Source organism: Patagioenas fasciata, chromosome 11, assembly GCF_037038585.1.
Source record: "Patagioenas fasciata isolate bPatFas1 chromosome 11, bPatFas1.hap1, whole genome shotgun sequence".
In the NCBI taxonomy this organism is placed as follows: Eukaryota; Metazoa; Chordata; class Aves; order Columbiformes; family Columbidae; genus Patagioenas; species Patagioenas fasciata.
This window is the reverse complement of record NC_092530.1, coordinates 8,422,639-8,442,356: the sequence shown is the minus strand read 5'-3', so window position 1 is coordinate 8,442,356 and position 19,718 is coordinate 8,422,639. Positions and strand designations below refer to the sequence as shown.

At 45.7% G+C, this 19,718-nt stretch overlaps 1 long non-coding RNA gene across 1 annotated transcript; it reads left to right on the top strand.

The window, feature by feature from the left end:
* The first annotated feature begins 6,775 nt into the window (after nt 1–6,775).
* On the top strand, nt 6,776–15,074 carry LOC139828885 (uncharacterized). The gene is made up of 4 exons (XR_011740943.1): nt 6,776–7,015; nt 8,051–8,141; nt 9,725–10,351; nt 13,342–15,074. It is a non-coding gene; the product is annotated as an uncharacterized lncRNA (long non-coding RNA).
* Nucleotides 15,075–19,718: the final 4,644 nt, after the last annotated feature.

Here is a 19,718-nt window from a genome sequence, read left to right as displayed (position 1 = left end):
CTCTCTCTGCACAGAATTGCTTTCTGATCTCCAGCCTCAATTTCCCCTGGCAGAGTTGAAGCCCATGCCCCCTTGTCCTATTGCTGACTGCCTGGGAGAAGAGCCCAATCCCCACCTGGCTAGAACTGCCCTTCAGGTCGTTCTAGAGAGTGCTGAGCTCACCTCTAAGCCTCCTCTTCTCCAGACTGAACAAGCCCAGCTCCCTCAGCCTCTCCCCATAGGGCTTGTGTTCCAGTCCCTTCCCCAGTCTTGTTGCTCTTCTCTGAACCCGCTCCAGCACTTCAATCTCTTTCCTGACCTGAGGGGCCCAGAACTGAACACAATACTCCAGGTGTGGCCTCCCCAGTGCAGAGTACAGGGGAAGGATCACTGCCCTTGTCCTGCTGACCATGCTATTTTGGATACAGGACAGGATACCATAATATTTCATCCATCTTGCCCATATAGTTCCTGCAGGTAACAGTCAGGAGTTATGGTTTCAAATGTCATGAATATTGCTTAGTTCTTTTGTGGCATAATCTTTTTTATTTATAAGTATTATCAATATATAATAAGTTTGTGGGTCGGAGGTCTGGCATTGCCAACAGAGAAACTGAGGCACAATCTGATACGGGTGTACAAGATAGAAACAGAGTGTGCAAGACTTCTGGAGCAAGATCTGGGCAAAACGTGATGCTGCACAAGGGGAAAAAGGGAGTAGGTGGCGGAGCATGGAGGGGAAAAACTGCAGAAGAGAAGAGAGAGGGAGCAGTGGATTTGTAGAGGCGAAGGAAACGCAGAAGCCAAGTGTGTATGGAAGGAAATGAAATATTGGGTATGATAAAAGCCAGAAAAGGCTGGGAGAGACAGATTGGTACTGGGGGAAGACAGAGTCCACAGCACTTGCCGCAGCACTTACTCTGCTGTTGGTCCCTCGTGCCGCTGCGTCGTCCATCTCAGCCTTCAAGATTCGCAGAGAAAATTCCAGTTCAGCCTCTAGTGATTTAATCCATTGCTTCTGGCTCTGAATTCTCCAGGAGGACTAGAGGGCAGCAAAGGGCTTAAACAACAACCACTTTTGTTGTTGTTCTTGTTTTTAAACTCTCCATTGAAATCCATGGTCTCTTCCACCATTAGTCTGAAGCCTCATTTAGTAGAGAAAACTTTGCATTTAATCCAGAGGCCTATTAGGGAAACAGCACAGTGGGAAACTAGTTAAGAGTGTTGAGTTGAAAACAGACTTGCTAATAAACCTCTTGTTCTCATTACAGTCCCGAGGTGCTGAACATTTTTTGTTCTAATAAACACGGTGATTTTGGATGACTTTTTCTTTTCCCCTTAAAGTAATACCTTGCAATCTGGTTCAAAGGCAACAAAATGGGGTATTTCAGACAATTACACATTTCTTGTCTATAACTCATCCCTATGCTTGACATATATAATCACAAAGAAAACAAAAACCTGGGTTTTTTGTCTCAGTGTAACTTTTTTGTCTAGCATGTCTTGGGATGGCATAAATAAAAGGAGGACAAGGCCCCGGAGGTTCTGTTTCACTCATTGTTTTGTCCTTTCATCTCGCCAGTCCTTGTTTTAGTTTATGTCTGTCTAGAGCCAAATTTCAGTTTGCTCTATATGCCCGTTGTTTTTTGGAGACCTGTGTCTGTGAGTGTTTCTGTGACTATTTGTGTTTTCCTTAGGAGCTGAGAAATACCAGCTTGGCGATGCCTCTTTCAGAGCTGTCACCGAAGGGCTGAAGCGCAGCGAGTCGTACAGCTAAGGATGTGGCAAAGTCTGTGTCCAGTTTGGGTTGGGAACGTGGATATCCTCATCCCCAGATCTCGGCTTACATCATTTCTTTTCATTCTTCCCCAATACTTTTTGGATGTAGCTACAATAAGCAGGAAAATTCTTCACAAATGTTCAAAGGTGAGGCTGCTGAATTTAGAAATAATCCCTTAAACCTGTTTTGGGGCACTGGTAGCCCAGAGTGGCTTCTTTTTTTGTTTCCACATGCAAACCTGTCTCTGTTGTAGCTGGGTTTTGGGCATCACATCAAGGAACCTGTGAGGGTTATGTTATTTTAACTGGGAAGAAGGAGCTTGTAAGTTCCCATCGATGTAAAAGAAAGCAATGGATCTGTTTTGGAAGACAGGACAATTACAGACGCACAGAATGATAATCCAAACGTCACCAATGTACAGGCTTATGGGACAAGAGCACCTACCATCGGACCAGCATAGGGGTAGAAGGCATATGTAGAGATCGCCTGTATTCCCTTAAGTGCTATCTTATGGAAATTCATTGGTTTCTTTTGACTCTAATCAGTGTTTATTAGTCTTAGTAGTACTGATTTTGGTAGTAATCACTGTCATGGTTCTCACATGAACCATTCCAGATTTTTATTAATTTTGTGTCATAAACTGAATACTTCATAAACATGCCATCAAAGGATGTTCTGCTTTCTTCGCAGAGACGTACATTAGGTAACTGAAAGTCAAATCCAGCGTAAGGACGAAGACCTCACCTGCTTTTATAGCACTTCTGAGGGTAAATCATGGTTTGGCTAGAATAGGTGGGAATTTCTTTTGATTTCACAGTTCTAAATATGGATTTCATATTTTCCTAGTCCGTTCACACAGTTAAAAGAGGGGTAGCACTGGCAAAAATGTAGCCCTTCTGCTGACTAAAAGATTGATTTGCTGACCAGTTTTGCTTGTTCATGCAAACCGTGGGACTGGCAGGCAGCGCCAGTAGCCACATATAGAGTGTGAAATCCTACAGTTCCATTTTCTTCAGGTAGTTTTGGCTGCAGGGATTATAGCAAGAGCCTCATCTCATCCTTTCTCCTCAAAGAGCAGCCACCTGCCCTTTAAAGAGTCTTGTAGAGGACAGTTACAGAGGTACCTGTCTAAAGAGCAAGGATGTCTGACACACACCACATTTATGCATATATTCTGATCATATAACCATATACAATGTCTCTGAGGCAAATTGTCAGTGAGCTGTCATTGCTCCAGTGGCTCTGAACCCCTCCGAGCCTGCTCTGCTGTCTCTGCAGCAGCCTGTTTCTGAAACCCACTCCCTTTCTAGTTGTGTTCACTTTTCAGTCCATCACAGTACAGGGCTCTCATCTCCTGACCCCACATGCCAAGATTCAGACAACTTGTTTTAGCCATCAGAACCATCTTAAGAAGGAATTTCCTCTCCAGCCTGTGCTCAGGATCAGTTACCGCCACCGAGGGATCCAAAGCATCAAAGGGAGGCACCATCCTCTCCCCGCTGGCTGCAGAGGGGCCCTAAGTGGCATCAGCAGGTAATTTTGATGGGTTTGCTTTAGTTTTATTCCCCAACTGGGGCAATGTGCCTGCATGTCCCTGGACCTTGTGTGCCTGACATGGGGCTACACGCCAACACAAGATGCAGACACAACCAACCGACTGTAAGGTCAGAGGGGTGCACAGAGCATCAGTTTTCTGAATCCTCTGCAGGACCCGAGTGCCACTATGGCATCAAATGCAAAGCTGAGGGATGTTTATATAGTCTTAATCTCATCCTAAAACAATTAGGAGGAGTTTTTCAGTTTCTCAATGCCCTTATGAGGTAGATCTCATCAAATGCAAACCTGAGGGATGTTTAGATAGATAGTCTTAATCTCATCCTAAAACAATTAGGAGGAATTTTGCAGTTTCTCAAAACCCTTACAAGGTAGATCTCACCCTGTCTGTAACAGATAATTTTGTTGATATGTTCAGATGAGGTGGCTGCTATTTCCTATGGGGAAAACAGTGCATGAAATTCCCTTATCATCTGATACAAGTAAAGAGTCTGTAGCTTCTTTCTCGTTCATTTTCAGGCAGTTTATCTGTTTGAGTTGCAACTCGATTAATTTTCTTAGGACTTGGGCTTCTTTAAGGCCCCCTTCTTCTTGCTGTGCTGCTAAAACCCATTGATTATCTGGAGAACAGCAATGACGCCACTTAATTCATAACTCTTTTCAGAAGTCTTAGCCATTCTATGAGGTTGTTTACTCTGTGTTTATTTTCGTTGCGATTTGATTAGCTCAGTCTTTCATACTTCTCTTTCTTTACTGGAAGATACAGTTCTGAAGTACATATCTCCACAATGCGAGCTCTGAGACAAATCAATCAGTTGGCTTCTTTGCAGTATCTCTGCTTGGATTAGTTGCTCTCCGTCCTTTCTACAAGGACTTGTAGCATCAGCCCCAGATGAGCTTTTCTTGATTGGATCATCTATCTTGTAAAAGGCATTTTCTTCTCTTTTTTGCCGCTCTGAGCTGATGTTCATGGAGATGACTATGAGAACCTTAGCTTCAATCCTTAGGAGAGTTTTATCTTGAACAGTATAAGCAGCCAGAACTTTCTTTGGAAGCCCAAGGATAACGTCTGTTTAGGTTAGAGAATGTGAAACTCTTGAGAGAAATTAGCGCTCTTTTGCACTATTAGAAGTAACTTAATCACGGGTGATCAGTAATAAACTGTGCCATTTGTTGGGCAAGTTCTCTCGTAGAGGGCACTGGAATGAAGACTTTGGCACTAGAAAGGCAGAGACAACTACATTTATATAATTTAGGAAAGAGATTTCTCTGAGGAGACATAACCGGAGGCTCTAACTGTCTTCAAGGTAACCCAGTATATTTCCCTTACTTTGTTAATTCCTTTCCTGTGGGACAGCGTAATCCATTTCACACGGCGATAGGACAGAGAGTGATGACCTGAAGCTAAGGCAGCAAAAATTTAAACATCCGTCAAATTATTCAGGAGCTCTGAAAGCACCAAGAAAAGGCACAAATGGTGGAGAGACAAAGTACCATTTCTTAAGGGAATCAAAACTGGCAACAATTAAGGGTGACACACTAACACACCAAGGTTATTTAGAACATATTTAGCACATTCAAGAGAACATCTGTGTTTTAGAGAGCCAAAGCACTCTGTACAGTTGTTGGTGTGAAAAAGCATTACCTTCCTTAGCACCGTACACTTCTATCCCTGCAGCGAATGTTGCCAGGATTAGCATTATTTATGTGTCATTAGGTGGCCAGGGAACATGTTGGATGGGAGCAAAATTCCCAAGAGCATGAGGGAGCACTGATTGGTTTTGTTTCTGGAAACAAATAAAACCAGGTACAGACCAAATTTTATTTTCTGAAGTAAATTCACCTAAGAATGAGTTTAGCTAATTACCATCCAACAAAGCAACCTATCAGACTAAAGTTATTTACAGGCCAGTAACGAGGTCAGTGCAAGGAACTGAAAAGAAACGCTAATATTTGAAGGCAAAGAACTCAGAAAGGTTTATTTTCCTTGCTGCTTTTTGCTGCTTCCGTTTCTGAGTTTGGTTTTACTAATTCAACCTTCTGGGGTTGACTTTAATTGTTGGCAGAGCTCGTGTTTTTGGAAGGTTTCAGAAACCACTGTCTGTGGCATCTTCTGAAACTTTTCTGTAGTGTTAGGTTGATTTTCCAAAGACCTAAATATTCCAGTGTCACTATTTGGAATGGTACACAATTACATATACCACTGATAGCAAGAATTAAACCAGGAGAGTGAGTTCAGGCTGGTCTGTGATGACTGGAGGAGCTGAGGGGGTTGTTCCTGTGGGTGACTGCAGACAAACTGCTCTCTAACACCTATTTATGGGTCTGTTTACCAATGAGAATTCTGCTGTTGTCAAGACGCAAAGCTAAAAAGGGGTTTGGTCTGTCTGAAGCTACTTTGCACCCAGAAAATCCTCTATCTTACAATCTACCAGGCTGAAAACAACCCAATAAATCAAACCAGAGGAAAGGACTTCAGTTCATTCTTCACTTAGGTGGAAGGTTAATGTTGTCCAGGTAAATCTAGTTCTTGTGAAGCTAAGAAAAATGCCTTCTGAAATAACCTTAAATCAGAAGTTTTGTGCTGAAGGTCGTGCTTAACACGTGTATCATGTATAATTAATTTTTTATTCCGCAGGACACAGTTCAACTCCCTGATTAAAGATCATACTGGAAGTGCACCAGGCTTATATCTATTTTGGTAGACAAAAATGGATTGAAAGGGAAGGGAAAGGTTAAAATATTCCATTATTTATGGGGAAAACATGAACCAAAGCAGGTCATACTGGACCAGTGCCTGAAAAGCCAAGCAGTGAGAAAAACTACAAATGCAAAGGCAAACTAAACTGATATATTAGTATGTCAGCAAAAGAAACCAAGTGGCTTAGCAAATGATTTCCTGTCAACTGAGCTGCAGAAACAGTTCATATGCGTGTTTTCAGTCTACGCCAGTGGGGAGATCACATCCATTTCACACACACAGTGGCCTAAGAGCAAACGTGTGCTTTGTTGTACAAGTTAGCAGCCTGGTGGGTATTTGCAATAATATATTCATTTTCAGCTTGTGCTTTAAGATGATGAATGATGATAAAATGCAGATAAACCACTACTTGTGACAGCGAGAAGAAGCAGGTAACTGATTTATTTTTTTCCCTTAGGTTTTACCTCACAGAATCCCAGAATCCCAGAATGCCAGGGGTTGGAAGGGACCTGGAAAGCTCATCCAGTGCAATCCCCCCATGGAGCAGGAACACCCAGCTGAGGTTCCACAGGAAGGTGTCCAGGCGGGTTTGAATGTCTGCAGAGAAGGAGACTCCACAACCTCCCTGGGCAGCCTGGGCCAGGCTCTGCCACCCTCACCGGGAACAAGTTTCTTCTCAAATTCAAGTGGAACCTCCTGTGTTCCAGTTTGCACCCATTGCCCCTTGTCCTGTCACTGGTTGTCACCGAGAAGAGCCTGGCTCCATCCTCCTGACACTCCCCCTTTCCATATTGATCCCCATGAATGAGTCCCCCCTCAGTCTCCTCTTCTCCAGCTCCAGAGCCCCAGCTCCCTCAGCCTTTCCTCAAACGGGAGATGCTCCACTCCCTTCAGCATCTTTGCGGCTCTACATGTGTCAGCTTAAGTTGGTACGGACTCCTGGTTTACTGTGCAGCAACAAAAGCAGAGAAGCCGCAGAAATACTGCTCAGCATGCTCTAGGTACGTACTGTTATTAAAGCCACCCCTGGTACATGAGCATCTTTCCTTGCCAAGATCCCCAAAGCCTGGCTCTGCCTCTGGAGACCTCAACCAGCAGTTTGTCACCAGCTCTTTGCTGTCCTTTGTCCCTTGTGCAAATTCATTTCTCGGCTGACTCAGCTTTACTGTTTTCCACTAGAACACTGTTAGCGAGTTGAGTCCCACTGGGTGCTTAGGGGTTGATTGTTTTTGCACCCCCGCCCTGCATAGTTATTAATGTAATGGCTGCGTTATAGAAGGTGGCAGCTGTTGTTTTTTATTTTGAATACAGTGTTGATTTCTCTCAAGGAGTCTTAGTCCCTGTATTAGGAGGGAATAGAAAGAATACTGTACTGGAACCATCTCCTGATATTTTTACTACATCCTACTCATTTTTTTTCTGACAGAGGGTTATATATCTTAATTATCTTTTTGCAAATTGTTATTTTTTCCAGTTTATCATTTCATGTGTTTGAAACTGAAGCTATTTATGGCCTTCACTTTCACTTGCTTCCGTCTAAATATATTTTAGGGTTGCTTGCAAAGGTTAAGAACAAATACAGACATCCCCTTTTAAGAAAAAGGAGGAGACATATCACAGACTCCTCTTTTTTCCTTTCCTCTCAGACACAGTCACATACATTCTACTATTAATTATCTGGTCGTTGTGGAGAAACAGAATGAAAATAAGTGAAAAGGGGTAAATATACTCCAAACCCACTTTTTTCTAAGTTACTTAATATGGCCACATGCGATGGCAGTTGTATGCTAGTAAGGTGTAAGATACACAGGGCATCATTGTTGGACAAAAGCAAACGTGCATTCCAGCGCACTCAGAGCACTTACCTAGGAACCTGCTCCCCACTCTGCTTCAAACCGTTCCCTGGACAATTCAATCTGCAGTAATATTACCTCCCTCAGTTCCTCATTCATGTCTTGTTCAGTGATGATTTTCATCACCCTATGAAACAACTGGAGGTTTTGCTAAATTTGTCATGTTTTTTACACGTTAACCAGGGCAGTCTCCATGTCAGGACTGCACGAGAGCGGCTGCGTTTGAGATCCTGGTACGAGGTGCTGAGGGAGCAAGCTGCAGCACTGGCACCAGGTGAGTGAACCGCTGGGGGATGGAAGTCTGTTCCCACCCACTTAAATCTATGTTCCCTTCATCTCCGTGCTGTGGAAACACCAAAATTACAGTCATTTCTTTTGGCCAGGCCTCTGAGTCCCTTCACAGTTCACCCCTGTCCATAAAAGAGTTTTAAAAGGATGCAGAAGATGGTAAATCCATCAGTGTGGAGCATCGGGGAGCAGGGGAGACCTTCACAGTGCAGCATGAGTTAAAAGTCACTGTTTGTAGGAGGGGCAGCAGCGCTCCTGAAAGGAGGCGCCACTTTTTGTGCCCCTTCCTTTCCCACCACCTTTGTTTCAAACTCAGAATTTTCCTGGAAAGGGCTAAAAGGAGACAGATTCCTTCATGTGGTTACTGCTGGTTTAAAGAAGAAACTCTGCAGTACTGGCCTGGAAGAAGAAAGAGACCTGCAGTTTCTAGAAATGACACGGCCAGTTTATTTGGTGATGTTCTTGAGACATTTTGTGAGCCAGCTAGCGGGGGCTTGGACGAGTCCCACTGAATCTCTGAATTAACGATAAAAGCATAATGCAAACGCCAATTCTTCAGCCAAGGCTAACAGCCAGATTTGCTCTGTGCTTCGTTAGAGTAAAACGTAGGGATTTCAGTGTAATCAGCAGACTCATCCCAGTTTTACACTCAGGTAATAGAATTTGGCCCAAAGAGACTGGAAAGAACTGATGTATCACTTTTATTTAGTTCAATATAGCTGTCGTGCTCCGTTCAGGAGAATATTTTAATCAGGCCCCATATAATATTGCCTCTATGACTAATTTCAGCAGCAATACTAATTTAATTCTGTAGCAATTTATTGACTAAGAAAGAACTAAATTGCTTGGCAGGATAATGGAGAGAAGAAAGAACCTGGCAGGAGGGTTAAGTATGGCAGATTACATTGACTACAAGATTACTAACTGTAATACAATCCAACAAAGTTCCTGTAAGAACAATAAATAAGGAGCTTAATATATCACTATCAGGTACGAGCTGCATGATTGCTAAAGGCATTGTGCTTTTGCCTGCTTGGAAGCCAAGCTCTGCTTTGCCCGACATCAAAATGGTTTCAGAGCCTCAAGCCATCAGCTCATGAAGAACACAGGAAATAATAACGTTGTTATTGTAGTACTTCAGCTAATTTCATCCCCATATCATTCCCTTGCTAAAGCAGAAAAAAATATGTTAAAAGATGTAAATTGTTCTTAAAATCAAGGGGGAGAGTGTTTGTGTGGTTTTATTGGTGTTTGAGGTTTTTTTAAACATTATGGATGATGTTGGTAAACTCAGTATGTGGAAAGTGGTTTCACTTCTTCCCCTGCAGGTTTTACAATTATTAAAATACAGAGGTTATAATGTAATTTATTTAAATCCGTTCTGAGGAATGCAGAACAAAATATTCAAAATTACTTGGACCTGCTGAGTTTTTGAGGATCCTTTCAGAAAGATTTCTAAGTGTCTGAATGAACCCAGGAAGATTAAGCAGCAGAAATACACTGTTTAAATAATGAGCTTGTAATTGCAGCTTTTATCTACTAGGATTTGGTCATCTGCTCTCTCCTCAGATGGGATGGAAACTGGCTCCCTGTAACTCACTGCTGCTCTGCTGTGGAAGGTGGTTTACACAGAGCACTGAGGCTCTGGTTGCCTCAATAGTGAAGCTATAACAGCAAACTGGATCAACAAACATCGTGCTTTTCATTTGAGTAGCTCTGATTTCAGATTTCTAACTTGACAAAACAGAGACCAAGATCAACAGTTACTGCTGGTGTAAGCAGATGGAAATCCATTGGTCTGAAAAGGTTCAAGATCCTTGGAAATTATCCCAGTACAATCTTGAAATACCAGAACTCCTCCTGCATCATGCGTTTCATTTAAATCCAGCCCTCCCTCTCCACCCCCTAAAAAAAAGCAGTGGTCGTGCAGCCCTTCAAATGAACATATTCTCAGAGCTGGGTCAGGAGAGGATTTCAGGATGATGAAGAAAAATAAGGGGGTTTCCCTCTCTCCACGCAGCTGCTCCCTTTGCAGAGCCAGCAGCTCAGCCCCATGGGGGGGCTTGTGTGGCGCCTTCCAGCCCCTGGGGCCCAGGTGTTGAAGCAGCAAGAGCAGCTCAAAGCGTCTCTGTAAGATGGCGCCACCTCTGCCCAACCTTTTTTCCACACAGGTGGAAGAGTACAGAGCACTGAAAGGTGAGACTTTTGCATTATTATGTCTATGTGGTGCTGCACGGGGTAGGTAGGTTAACACACAGCCTTTGGCTAATTAGTGGTTGTGCGTTTGTGGCGATGGCACATGCATCTTTCAGCCACAGTTTTGTATCTAAACATTCAAAACATTATGTCTAAGTCTGCTGTTTGAAAAAGCAGCATAGTCGTGGCTTTGCTAAAGACAGGCCATGCGTCCTGCCCCAAAAAGCAACGTATCGGACTTAAATCCTGCCTAGTTTTTGAATCTGTACCCAACATGTGATGGTTCTCACGTAACTTTTCTATGTATTCTTCCTCCTGCTCCTCTGCCTGTGAACAGGCTGACCCTCTTGCAGTGTAAGAAGGTCCAGCCGCTGTGTGCAGGTCAGTTCTGTGTTACTGAACGCGGATTCTGTGCAGGGTGAAACCCAAAATTGTTCAAGAAATGTATTCGTGACATCCTTTCCAAACCCAAAGGCTTGAATCCAGTTTTGATTAGAAGCTGGTGAGCTAATTTCTTGGAAAGATCAATCTGGGTCCAGTCCTCCCTCCTCAGTTCCCTTCGGTGGCTGCTGGCCCCAGGTGGCTCCTAAGTCACATCCAGCTGGATGTCACCCAGCGCCCGTCCCTCTCCACCAGAAGCCGAAAACGTGTTTTGATGCAGATGAAAATTGCGTTTCCATTTCATCTGCAGGCTCCAGTCTGGTGTGCCTGTGACTGGAATCGAGAAGAAGGTTTTTCAGAGCCACGATTGCTTGCCTGGCTGTTCGAGGGGACAAACAGCTATCAGCTCATTACCTGGCCATAAAAATACATTCCCTGTATAGAATGTGTCAAATCCTTTTTCTGGGATGACTGTAAATGCTAAGAGGGTTGTCAGTGTGGGACAGATGAACTTGAAATGGTGCTGTAGTGTTCAGGGGGGGGAATATAATGCTGGAAAACTGAAGCAGCTTTGCAGTTTGGGTATATTAACTCCATTAATCAACAGGGCAGGTTCACCCATAGCTTCAGGAAGTCAAACTTTCTTCTGTGATCTCTCCTCAGTGTAGCTCAGCCGTGAGTTGGGGAGAAATCTGCTGGTGTGAAGAATCAGAAAGTGACTTTGAAGCTGTTCAACACCCTCAGTCCTTGACGTCCCCAAAAATAATACCAAGAGGCAGTTACAGGGCTGTCTCACACTGACATGAGTGCTGCCGTAAGAAATACCTGTTCTTTTCCTACTGCCTGAGGAAACATTTGGTTCTCCTGAAGCATTGTAAGAGCTGACAGGAAAGGCTTTGCTTTTCTTTCTTATTTTCAAACATAACTTCCCGAGTAGGAGCTGTCTTCCTCTCACTTCAGGAGTGCACAGATCATGTTGATTCTTTCCAGCTCTTGGCAGCACCAGCACAGTCTGAAGTAACTGTTTCCCCTTAACTGCCCTGGAGTCAAGCATGGAAGAACAGGGGCGCAGTACTCAAACTGGGTAGAGGGACAACAAGGACAGGACATGTTAACATATTAAAAAGCAGCAAGTTTCCAACAGCGAGGGGGCACCTGGGCAGCACGAGCACTGCCCAGGGCTGGGAGAGAGGAGATCCGCTCTGTCCTGGTTTCTGCAGGCAGCGGGGATGCTGCGAGGTGGGGAAGCCAGCCCTGCAGCAAAAGATGGGTTGGTGCTTTGGAGCAGCTGCGTTTAATTGGACTCAGGCTCCCTGTACAGTTTCCTTGTTCTTGCACTTCTAACAGGAGTAACCATGGTGTAACTGTGGGAAGGAGGTGATACAGGATTGTGCTGTACCTACCAACTGCTCAGTGCTCTGTCTGCCACCATTTCACTAACAAGGGGATGTTATTTAACTACACATTTTGTGGTTTTGGCTTTGCTGTTTTTGAGGTATGGATGGATGATAGTGGCGAGAATAAGGCACCTTTTCTCAGTCACAAGGTAGTTATGAGACGTTGTGTCTTCTCCATCTGCTCTCCTCTCCAGAGTAGCAAGTGATAGGACAAGAGGAATTGCCCTCAAGTTGTGTCAAGGAAGGTTCAGATTAGACCTTGGAAACAATTTCTTCCCCAAAGGGCTGTGGGGCATTGGAACAGGCTGCCCAGGGCAGTGCTGGAGTCACCATCCCTGGAGGGGTTGGACAGAGGGAAATGAGGTTCTCAGGGACATGGCTTAGTGCCAGAGTTGGGTTATGGTTGGACTCGATGATCTTAAGGGTCTTTTCCAACCAAAATGATTCTATGATTCCATGCTCCAGAAAAAGATCACAAGTTGGGCAGATGGCTGGACTGAAACAGGTCAAACCTGACTCTCTCCTTGGGTCGTTGTCACTTGAGGTGGTTTATACACTACCCTGTTAAACCACCCCAGATACAGCCCTTAAGGTTTGGCTGTATCTGCTGGATGCCTCTTCAGCAGGTTCCAAGTTGGCCCTTGTCTAAAATACTGTTAATAAATGGCAGTAGGTGTCTTCCCGTCCTGGAAACTCTTCCCTCAGTATCTTCTGGGTCGTACATAGGCTGTGCTGTTCCAAACCCAGATTCACATTTCAATGTAATTAGATTGTCATCCTTATCTCAGTCTTAATTAAATAACAAGCCAAACACGGGCAGATAGGAGACTTAATGTTGCTGGGCTGCCAGCTTTGGAGAGGAGATCCAGGTAATTTGCTTTAACGGGACAGTTTATTACCAGCTTTTCTTCCCCTTAGACAGATGACCCTTATTTTCTCCTGCCTGTTGACGACAACAAAAAAATGTGAATGAAAAACTGTTTTCCGGCAGTTTGTTCAGAGCACAGCCAGTGTGGGCAGCAGTCGTCTTAGTGCACCAGTCACCTGCACAGTGTCCCTTGTCTTGCAGCTTGACAAGGAGTTTGGGCACTGGGTAATGCAATGACTTCGCCTTTGTTTTTTTTAAGTCTGGGAGAACAGGGAAGCTTCTGCTTTTCACTGGGTTCAGTTCCTGCTGTCTCATTGCCTTGTTCTTCCCTTCCATCCCCCCAGATCTCTGGATGCCTCCTGCTTCCTCTGGCCAGCTGGCAAGCGCGGCGTTTCCCACTCCCCCGGGACCACGCGGATCCCTGCGCCAGCACCGCCCCACGCCTGGGATATCGGGGACATCAGGTTGAACCGAAACACCAGGCAGTGAGAGCTCCGGCTGCTCGGGGAGCCCAGGGGAGCGGCTCGGGGGTCTGACCGGCACTGGGCTGGCGATGGATGCGTGGAGTGCGATAGCGAGAGGGACAGTGAATCGGGGCGGTGTGGGTTAGACCTGGGCAGAGCTGTGGGTCTGGACACAAGCGCGCGGCAGAGACTAACACAGTAATGAAGGTTTAGCACAAGGGGTTTTGACAGCAGGAAAGATTTCTTGCCTTTAGAATGGGGGATGGTTAAACAGGGAGAAATGAGTGGAGGAGGAGCAAGTACAAAAAAGCCAAAAAGAACCGGGCAGGAGGGTGGGGTCTTTAAACAGGCATTTGGAGCTAAGGAACATCAGTATATACCTGGTTACGCTGCATCCAGGCAGATTCCCAGTGTTCCAGTCACTACAGAGTCTGCTCAGCGTTTGATGTGAGGCTGGAATCGCTCTAGACCATGTTTACACCCTGAACAGTTTGGATGTGAGACAATTCCAGACTCAGACGTGATATTCTGGCCCAACTCAAACAACGATGTAAACGTAGCTGTGATTTACCTGGTGGCACTGCAAGTTACGGAAGTGTTGAAAGGCCTGTGCCATACATTAAAATGCATAACAGAGCCGTTGAAATACTTGATTTTCTTTTTCCTTAGATCATACATTCCTATAACCAGTGACATATTGATGAGTATTTTGGCACATTAAGAGACTATTAACTTTCAGCTTAAGCCAACTTAGCTAAGAATTTGAGGGCTGCGGCAGCTTCATAAAAATTCTCTGCTCTCGATTCACTCCTCACATGAACAGTACCCCAAACTCATTTCTCCCTCTGGCCCCAGCTGCAGCACTTTGGCACAGGAAAAGGGCACCCACTGCTGCTAAAGAATTCGCTGCTTTACAGATGAAAACCAAACGTCTTGAATTCCACCTGGAGCCTGCTGGCAGCGAACGCAGGGCCGCAGCAGTTACATGATGTTTTCTCACGGTGATGCGTGATTTGGTAAGCAGGATCCCGTGTTACCTTTTGCTCCCCGGTAGTTTCAAGGTGCAATCCCACAAAGAATGCAGTGCACAAATCTAATCTTGAGGTGACAAAAACAGATGGTTGCAGTGAGATCCCTGCATAGGCAGGGGGTCCCAAGGCTTGTCTGCAGGACGCTGCAGCTTGTGAAGCCTTGCGTGGTTGCTCCAGGAGGAGTTCTCAGGTGTATATTATATCACATTGCAGGTGGGTTTTGCTGCCTGGGTTCAATCCTGCTGTCCCACCGGAGCAGCCTTTCTTGGACAAAAGCCTGGGCTAGTGCCCTGCACTTAGGACAGTGTGTGTATTTAGTAATTACAATTAATAATTTAGTAAATGTGTGCCTGCTTTACCCAAGTTTCAAATGGCTCAGCATGTTTGTATTTCCTGTTTTCTCATAATGAGCTGTCTACAAAAGCTGTGTCTTAAATTTCATTCCAGACCTTTAACAAACTGAGCTCAGTGAGAGAAATAAACTGCCAGAGGAAGCAATTAGCTTAAATTTACCTGAAACCAAAATCTTACCCAGTGGCATGAACGAATCCCGAGTGGTTCATGCCTGGGAAGGAGTTTCAGCAAGTGGAGATCAAGTTGCTTTTCAGCTTGGATGCTCTCACTTTACATCCCTTGTCAGACACCAGCTGTCACACTCTTTTCCTCAAGAAAGGCTCCATCAGCCTAAACTTGGCCCAAGGCCCTCCCTGCATTAAGAACGAGGTCTATGGATATAGAACTGGATTTGACTGATAGAACAGACACTTCGGGTGATGCTTTGGATTATCCTTTGGTAACTTCACAACACTGAAAGCTTGACTTGTTTATTGGCCCAGGCCTGATGGCCAGTGACAGACCAGAGGATCCTGTCCAGCAGATTCCCTAGGCGAGCTTAGCACCAGATGGGAGAGTCGGTGTGTGTGACCAGACAAGAGCTCTGGGCGTCAGGATTTGATTGAGCCGATGGGCCGGGTAGTGAGATGCGAGTCCTGAGCCACTGGGACTTTCCTTTGGATTCTATTTAACTGTGTTTGTGTGGAGGCAGAGATTACATAAATGAGGGGGAGACGGGGTGGCGTTATTTATAATACAGGCTCATCCTGTATGTGTGAAGTGCTGGGTGCAAATAGTGTGATTTAGAACCCGGTGGTGCTGGGGTCTGGCACTGTCCTGAGTGTCCCACGACACTTCAGATGCAGACAGCACACCCTGGGCCGGGGATTCATCAAGGGATGGTAGAAAATAAAAAGACAACAGTGCTAGGAGAGCTGATACTTAAAACCCAATCTGATTCTGGAAAATTATTTCCCACCATTACGATGCGCCTGGGATTTGAAAACCGCAACACGCTGAAGCGTGCAGATTGCAACCCTGAAGAGAGCACGCGTGCTGCCACCGCGTGCTAAGGAACACGGGAGTTGTGTGTCCTTCCTGCCTGTTTTGACACTGCCACCCTGTAAGCCTGTGTACAACCATGCAATCAACGCAGAAATGGCACGGGTTTGGTTAATAACGCTTGGCAAGCAGCGTGGCCTGGGTATCAACGTCATGGTCTGATCTCTAGGCAACGGCTTCTCCTCTGCCTCATCCTGTCGCTCTTTCTGAAATGGGAGGGATAAAGAGTATTAATAAGAACCCAGGCGGGCTGTGAAGGCAGCACAGCACTCGGGAAGAGGGTGCTGCTGTATCTTCACTAATAAATCAGGATTGTTATCGCACCAGGGGAGAGAAAGAGAACCTAGAGCAAAGGCATCTGCTGTGAATTATGTCTCTGGGCCTGCCGGAGCTCTCCATCTTCCCCCAGCACTTGCTCAGCGCAGCCGTGCAGCCTGCCAGCAGCCATTAATCCCTCCACTCCTGCCAGAAAGCTGATACGGGGCCGAGGCAAATATTTCTTGTGTCTGACGGTTTGGGTTGTTTTTTTCTTTTTAATGCTTGCTGTAATGAGCAAGGGCCCAGAAGTGCTCGCAGTGCTTTCTGCAGGATCTTTCCGCAGGGTCTACAGATGTGTGCGCCAGCGAAATACAGAAACCAGTGAAGCTGTTTCTTTGTTCAGGTTCAGTCGCCCCTTTTGGCTTCAAATCCATGTGCATATACAAAGAGAGGAGCGTCGGCTGCCGAGCACAGGGACTTCACAACAGCACTCTGTCTCTGCAGAATCCATTTCCAACACAGTACGCTTCCTTCAGGGGAATTTGGGGGGAAATGCCAGTAGCAAAACTGATTTCATTAGTTGCTGATTTCACCCAGACTTGTGCTTTTCTAAGAGTAATCCTGACTTATGCAACTAATCCTGTTTCAGGTGATGTGTGGTACCATAACACAGCATGTCAGAGAATATTTTATAGATATTTGCTCAGTATTTACGTCAGGCTTTCCCAGGGTTTACCATGGTACAGTACTAGCACGTATGGAAGTACTTGCATTTTTCAGCTAGTAAAACCTTATGGATTTGTTTGATAGTCTTCTGTTCCTCAGCAAAGAAGGTGGAACCTGAACCCTCATAACCAAGTGTGTGTGTTTTCAAAACAAAGGTGAGTCACAAGAATAGACTTCAGGTACTTCTGTAAAATGACCCAAGTAATGCCAGCAAGGATGTCTGTAGGAAGCTGTGTTGTTCGGGTGTGTGCGGTGCCTCTGCTCTCTAACAGAACGTGCTATCTCATGTCCCTCACGTTTTCAGCATCCTCACTCTTCCAGCAAATCCCTCTGCTGCTCGTCTGGAATCCAAATACTGGATTCCCAACACTCATCATGAGGCTGTAACGAAGGAGCTGGGTCTCCCCCAGTTGTTTGTTTGTTTGGAGCTGGATCACTTGGTGTGGCACCACAGGACAGGGGTCGATCTCAGCTGCTTTTCTCCTCCATGGAGACTGACTGTGACATGTTGGAGAGGCGGGCTTGTGCCAACCTGGTGAAGTTCAACAAGGCCAAGTGCAAGGTCCTGGGCAATCCCAATCACAGGCTGCGTGGAGAGTGGACTGAGAGCAGCCCTGAGGAGAAGGACTTGGGGGTTTTGGTTGATGAGAAGCTCAGCACAACCTGGCAATGTGCACTTACAGCCCAGAAACCACCCGTGTCCCAGGCTGTGTCACCAGCAGTGTGGGCAGCAGGTGGAGGGAGGGGATTCTGCCCCTCTGCCCCGCTCTGGTGAGACCCCCCTGCAGTGCTGGTCCAGCTCTGGGTCCTCAGCACAGGACACACATGGACCTGCTGGAGAGGGGCCAGAGGAGCCCCATAAATGATGCAAGGCTGGAACAGCTCTGCTGGGAGGACAGGCTGAGAGAGCTGGGGTGTTCAGCATACAAAAGGGAAGCTCCGGGAAGATCTTATTGTGGCCTTTCCATACTTTCCATACTGGGCTGATAAGAAAGATGGGGACAGACTTTTTAGCAGGGCCTGTTGTGACAGAACAAGGGGTGATGGTTTTAAACTAAAGGAGGGAGATTCAGGCTGGACACAAGGAAGAAGTTGTTGCCCCTGATGGTGGTGAGAGCCTGTCCCAGGTTGGCCAGAGAGGTGGTGGATGAACCATTCCTGGAGACATCCCAGGCCAGGCTGGACGGGGCTCTGGGCAACCTGAGCTGGTGAAGATGTCCCTGCTCATGGCAGGGGTGGCATGGGGGAGTTTAAGGTCACTTCCAACCTAAACTATTCCGTGATTTAGAGTAATTGTTTCCAAATGAATATACCCAGCAGTTGGGCAGGGTCTTGAAGCTCTGGCTGTCACTGGTCTGTCTTGTGTGAAACGTGTTTTGATGACCTGAAGCGGGCGAAATGAATGAAATTCTCATCGCCAGACTGTTGATGTGCAGTGCCTCCTGCCAGTGCCCTTGAGAAGCTCAGGAAGGGCCGTGTGCTGGATGTTTACCAAGTGCTGAGTGATGCACAGTAGTGAATCACACACAGATTTCCTGCTCTTCCTATCAGAATTATGGCAAGCTATAATAAGATGGACCCAGAACAAAAATAACTCCACCAGACTATGGTATAGTGAGGTATTAGGGGACTCCCTATCTAATAACCAAAGCTTAAACTGAATTCACTCTTTCAAAAAAATTTGAATGGCAATGCATTACAGCAAGTGGTGTACTAAATACAAAGTTTATCTGTTTGCTATAGAGATGGAACTAACAGTAACAAATGATGACAGGTAACATGAGAGGGGATGGCTGAATGGGTTTTTCTGATTAACTCCTAATGAACTGGATAAAATAACAGCAGGAATACGATCTTTGATATCACCAGAAACTCCTCCCGAAGGAGGTGTCCCAGCCTGGGTAACAGTCGTCGGTTACTTCTTTCCTTGGGCTGGCACAGAGGACCAAACAAGCCATGGGGATATTGTTAATTGCTCCTGTTAATGTCACTGTTTGTTTTGTTATCAGATTGCCTGTGTGAAAAGAGTATTTATAAATTCAAGAGACGACAAAAAGGTGAACTGTCTGAAGGAGTAAAATCAAACGGATCCAAATTACAGCTGCCTCAGTCTCTCCAAACAAGAAAAACCATTTCTGGTGGAGAAGGAGCAGGAGGAGGGTGCTCCTTGCACTGCCAGTACTAGTGATGAGGTAACACCGCACTGAGACACCTTTTCCTGCAGCACCTTTCTCTTCTGGTCCCTCCAAAAAGCTTCTGCTCCCAGTATTAATAATATTGAGCTGTAAGTCGTTCCAGTCAGCAGGTTCCAATATTATTTGTACTCTCGGGGCAAAGGACCGTGACAACTGATGTGTTCTGTGGTTTTACACTCTGGATTTTGTTCTCGTGAGTTTGAGAGAACTCACTGTGTCGTAGCAGGGACGTGGGGTTACAGCCCCGGCAGCACCAGCGTGGCAGCACACAGCACCACCGCAGTCTGCGGTAACAAAACCAGCCCTACAACACCCTGCGTGGTACTGAAACATGGTTGTTTCCACTAAAAATCACTAAATGCTGCTGTTATGCACCTGAGTCCAGTTCTGACGGGCTGTGCAGAACAAGCAGCTCCGTTTTGTAGAGCAGGGGTTTCAGCTTCAAAGCTGTTTCTGTCTGTACAGCTGCTGCCTGCGCTTTTTCCTCACTTAGGAAAAAATCTTGCCCAGATCAACCGGCTTCCTCGCAAGGACTGACAGCTGCTGCTGTTTTCCCCAAGACAGGAACATCATAGCTGCACATTTTTGTCATTTGCTCTTCATCCCCTCAGTAACAGGAAATCTCTTTGTTGTGAACTGGATGATGAGGACG